Raw genomic sequence first — 5,863 nt, 5'->3', positions numbered from 1 at the left:
ATATGTACATGTATATATAATATTTCTCTCATCCCCTGTCTCTTGACTCTTGCAACCACCAACTTGTTCTATGTGTCTAAGACATTACTGGTATAATTTTTTTTTTATTTTACATTCCACATATAAGAAAAAATAAAACAGTATTTGTCTATTTCATGTAGCATAATGACCTTGACATTCATCCATGGTGTTTCAAAGGGCAACATTTCATTCTGATGGCTAAATAATTATATTTATGGAATTTGTTACATACAATATATAAGATAAATGTAGTATAAATAATATAACGTATTTCATAAACAATGTACAATATTCCACATATGTGTGGTGTATATTTCACAACTTTACTGAATTTGTTAGTTCTAACAGGTTTTTTTTTTTATGTAGTCTTTAATGTTTGTGTATACTATAATGGTATGTAATCTGCAAATAGTGACAGTTTTATTTTTTCCTTCCCAATTTCAACGTCTTTTTTTCCTTCTTGCCCAATTGTTTGATTAGGCTTCCAATATTAGGTTGCATAAAAGTTTCCAGAGTCAACTCCTTGTCATGCTCATAATCTTAAAGAAAACACTTTAGTCTTCCACCATTAAGTATGTTAGCTTGGCCTTTTTTAGGGGTTTTCTCTATTATATTGAGTTACGTTCCCTCTCTACACACTTTTTTGAGAGTTTTTATTATAAACGGATATTGAATGTTGTCAAATGCTTGTTCTGCATTTTGTATACAATCAACTTCAAATAATCAATAGGAATTTACCTACACAGTACTTATATTTGGAAAAAATTAATAGGACTTCAAAATGAGATGCTTTTAGTTTTTTAATTTGTATAGTAAATTGTATATGGATCCATTTGTCTACAGGTATATACCACAGCATTTTATTTCCTTGTGCTGGCAAAGGCAATTACAGATAGAAATGCTACAAAGAGTTCTGAGAGTATTTACTCAGCTGAGAGAACAGCACGAGAGCATTCCCTTAAAATATTATTCTTGTCTCATTTTCAAAGTAAATATTTAGTAAGTTAACATGTGTAACAATTCTATAAAACGTGAAAGGTGATTTTTCTAGTTTTGAGAGTAATTTAATATTAAAACATTACTCTAGTAAGTACGTTAACTTTTAAGATCAATGTTCATAGCTTCAATAGGTCAATCACTCTAATTTGTACTGATGTTTTCTTCCAGCTAAAATTAAACAAACATTATAATGTCCTGTTAGTCTTAAGTTTTCAAGTTATCCTGAATAATACACTTGCTATTCAAGAGAAATCATGCAGTTTTTTCCTCAATGCAGTCATTTTAAAATGTCAATTATATGAATTACTTAAATTCTTCTGGTGAAAAAATACCTTTAGTTATTAAGGAAACTATATGCTGTTAATAACTATAAATTCAACAAGAAATGTATATGTAGATACATTTTATTGAAAATTGCATAAAACCATACTCAAATTAGCTTAAATAGTGAAATAGTCTGACACATAATTGAGTCAAGAAGAAAAGATTTTCAATTGTTTGATTCAGCATCTCTATGATATGACTAAGCAATAAGTTTACTTTTTTGTTTCTCTGTTCTGCCTTCTATGAAGGCTGATTTTTCTTCTGTTGGAATTTAAAGATTTTATATCCATACCCTTCGTATTGTAAGGGATAAAATGGATTATCTTTTTAGCTATCTCAGAAAAACAAGAAACTACTGCTTTTAGAATCCTGCAGAAAGTCTCTCTTCAAACTTCATTTCCGAGATTTGGTCTTATAGCCATTGCTGAAATAATCTATTTGGTTAAAGAATTACCTATGCTGACTTAATTAAGACTGTGTTATCTAAATCAATATTATGGCAATTGGAATCAGAGGAGCCAGGTTATCCTATTAGGATCTACCCCTGGAGCTTTACCCACAAAACATACCATATATGGTAAATACTGCATAGAATATTTATAGAGTTTGCACTATACGCCCATAAAAAGTATATGAAATAGAGGGACAAGATACACAAAGACATTTATTACAAAGCAGTGTTTCTAACTAATATATACATAGAATAATAGGTATATAGCCTAATATAAACATAGGATAAAGTAAAAACTCATATAAAATATAAAAATAAATCATTGCATACTATGTAGTATTCTAAATGCATTATATGGGCATTATACTAAAATAATATTTTAATTTATTCATTATGTGCTTGTCTTTAAACATAAATTAAACTTTTCTTTTCTGTCCCTGAGCACCTAATACAGTGACTTACTTATATTAGATTATTAATAAGGGTTGTTAGTTATAATAAAGTAAAAAAAATCAATATTGGCTCAATTACTCACTTTGTTTAAATAGACACAGCCTAAATTATAAACTTGTGGCTTTGGAGTGAACTTTTAAAAACAAATAGCTTTCCATCAGTGGAATCAGAAAATAAAAGAAAAAGAAAAAGTTGAATTACCTATTTTGTTTCATTTTGTGTCCTCAGCACTGCTGTTTACTAAAGGTAATGAAGATAAGGAAAGAAAAAGAAGAAAGGTCAAATGCAAATATTTGGCACATAGATTAAAGGATATTATGTTAATTGTCAAAGGACTAGAGCATTCACATGAAGTTGTCCTTGGAGGGAGACAGATCTTAATTGCTGATGAGCATAAGCTAAAATACTAAAGAAAAGGAGTTCCTAATAAGTTAAGAAAAAAAAGTTATCTAGATATTGAGATTTAGGTCACACATCTAATTAGAGATAAAATAAAAAACAGCAGTGATGAAATGACAATAAAAAAAAAAAAAACACAATTACATGAGGGTGAATAAGAAGTGGTCAAATGTATCACCATCTTCTCCAAATTCTGGAAGGTGCAAAAGATTGAGTTAATCTTTGTCTGATTTTTCTGTCCTCTTTTGATATATTGACAGTTATGAGTGCAGAAATAGAATTTTTCTTTGTTGACAAATCATCCAGCACTGTACCATTCAAGAAGTCTATGCTTTGAATGTTGTCTGAAGAGATATTCTCTTTCTCAAAAACCTTCTCTTGAGAAATAATTGTAGCTAGGTGGACTGAGAAGTCTTGAGACACTGACTATAGAATACAGTTGTTTACTGTTCTCTGTTATATTTTATATGTAACCTTAATAGAAACAGACAGAATCATTTTTGTTCATTTCTTGAGCTGAAATTCAGCAATTTATCCATGTTTTGTTTTTTAAAAACAAAAACAATATGATGCTGTGATGGTTAACTTATTTTTTTGTTTAGTGAAAAAAAAAAATCCCCCAAAATCAGATTTTAAAACTTCTAATGAATCGACACAGATATCCTAACTTTGTAATGCATACCTCATGTAGACTATTTGGCACAATTTTCCAAAAGTGTCTTCTGAATTTAGCCAGTCATTTAAAATACTGTTAAATCTGCATCATGTATTGTGCTCTAACAATGATATCAATAGAGAATAGAGAACAGATGCCTACAGCAACGTAAGTCCTCCCTCTCCCACAGGGAAGAAAAAGACTACCAAATTATATCAATTATCCAAAATTCCATTGAAAATCATCCCAAAGTTTAGTGGTTTAAAACAACTATATATTTTGTCCATAATTCTTTAATATGGCCATCTAGGCTGGGCTCAGCTGGGCAATTCTTCTGGTCCAGTGTATATCTCTTGGCTGCTTTTATGTCTATAACCAGTGCCTCTTGCTAGGACAGGAAGGCCTTATTAGAACAGCTCCTCTCTGTTCCTTATGTTCTCTTTTTTTCTAGCACACTAACCCAGGATGTTTACATAGTGCCTTGGCAGGATCCCGGAGAAAGAGAGGAAATATGCAAGACCTTTTGAGGCATAGACTCACCACATATGCCACATTCTCTTGGTCAAAGCAAATCTTAAGGTCAAACCAGATTCAAGAGGTAGGGAAATACACCCCACCTCTTGACAAAAAGATCTGCAGAGTCACATTTTGAAGTGGCCCGCATACAGGAAGGAGAGATATTATAACCATTATTGTGAATAATCTATCACAGGTGTATTTCTGCCTAGGTTGTCTGCATAGTTTATGGCTTGACCATATCAACAATAGTCTTAATTCTCATTTTGCATTTGCTGGTATAGACCAAGTTCAAATGTGTACTGTATAGAGTATAGTCATGTCTTTTGTGAATTCTCGCAGACATAGTATCAAATAATATTTTCTAATGTTGATATAAATATAGCAATCCACTATTACCTATGGAGTACAGTCAGTATAATCCCTGAAAAGAGTTAGCAATCATTGCAAGAAATTGAGTTTGCCTTTCCTCTCTGCAGTCAGCATGTACATCCAGTCAGTTTGGAAGACATGACTTATTATTTAGTGTGATTTTATTTAGGAGTTTCTCAAACATGGGATATAATGAACGTTAATTCAAGTGTAGGTTGGGTGGCATCCTGTGCCCATATCTTACTAACAAAAGCCTAGGCGGTCCTCACGCTGTCACACTGTGTTGTCCTCATGCTGTCACAAGACGGCTGTGCACACAGCGGGTGTGTGGAGCAGGGACAGGGCTCGGCTGCTGCTCCATGTGGCTTCCGCTGGGGTTTCTGCAGCCCCATGCATGCCACAGCCCTGCACGAGCTCTGGGGGTGGGTCCAGGTTCCCAGGGACCCTGCGCACGCCATGGGGGCGGGTCCCAGCGGCTGCTCTGTGCAGCTTCTGTAGGGGTTCCTGTGGCCCCGTGCCCATCACAGAGGCAGGACCCCTGGCTCTGGCCTACCTCTTTGGGGCAAGCCATCCATGAGCCCCAGATGGGTGGGCAGGGCCTACCTCTTTGGGCTAATCAATCATGAGGCTCCCACACTGTGAGAGGGCACAGGCCAGGCTGGGGGGGGGGACCCCCCAAGTGCACAAATTTCATGCACTGGGCCTCTAGTACAAATATAAGCAGAGACATTTGAAAGAGGCTATCATTTCCATCATTTATCTGCTAATTTACATTCAAGGAAATGACTCATGAAGACTTCAGATACCTTTATTTCAAAATTCATTCTCTTCAGTTTCCCTTTGCATTGCTGAGTGGAAAAGATTTGTCAGTTGAGTAAAGATGCTTCATCTCCTTCACTGATTATTAATTAGGTTTCTGAATTTGGTGCTGCTCTTTCCTGGTCACCGTGATGTGTCATTGAAACAGACCCATTAAAATGAGTGATGTGTGTTGTAATTTCATTAGTGTCATCAATAATGTATTACACTTTCCTTTTAGTAGTCTCTTTGTGTGTGTGTGTGTGGGGGGAGGGGTCAGGATGACTGTGTATGAATTACATTTATAAGATTCAAATTGTTACAGATGAGGGAAGATAGGCATGAGGGTGGAATTAATGTTATTTTAAACAGGATTAACTCCTAAAAATGATTTCAATTAAATAATATTTTAATTAAGTCTGATGTCTCTACATACCATACTGAGAAACATGTTGTGTGTATGCAAATAGGATGGTGATTTATTGACTAAATAACACAGCCCGTTCTTTCTCCAAGGAAACTTTTCTGAACTCGACTAAAGCAGGTATGTATAAGACCAGGAGTGGTTCACTGAGGAATACAATTATTATGGATAGAAAGGACAGACACTTGACATGGAAACTCTTCAAATGTATTTTTTCTCTTGTCACTCTTTTTTTTCCCTTCTAGATATGTGCCTTTTGACTATCTAATCTGAAAAATATGGGTCCATAAATGAGAAACAGAAACATGTTTGGTACTCTGATATAATATATATTGTTGAAATCTTACCTCCTTTTAAGTGAGGTTTAATTTTGGTGACATTACATGGGAATAAAAAGAATTTTGACTTAGAAACTTTTACTGGAAGCATTGATCTAACTAAAATATTTTAA

This window comes from Myotis davidii, unplaced genomic scaffold, assembly GCF_000327345.1.
Source record: "Myotis davidii unplaced genomic scaffold, ASM32734v1 scaffold123, whole genome shotgun sequence".
NCBI classification, from domain to species: Eukaryota; Metazoa; Chordata; class Mammalia; order Chiroptera; family Vespertilionidae; genus Myotis; species Myotis davidii.
The sequence above is the reverse complement of the archived record's forward strand: the minus strand, read 5'-3'. Positions refer to the sequence as shown.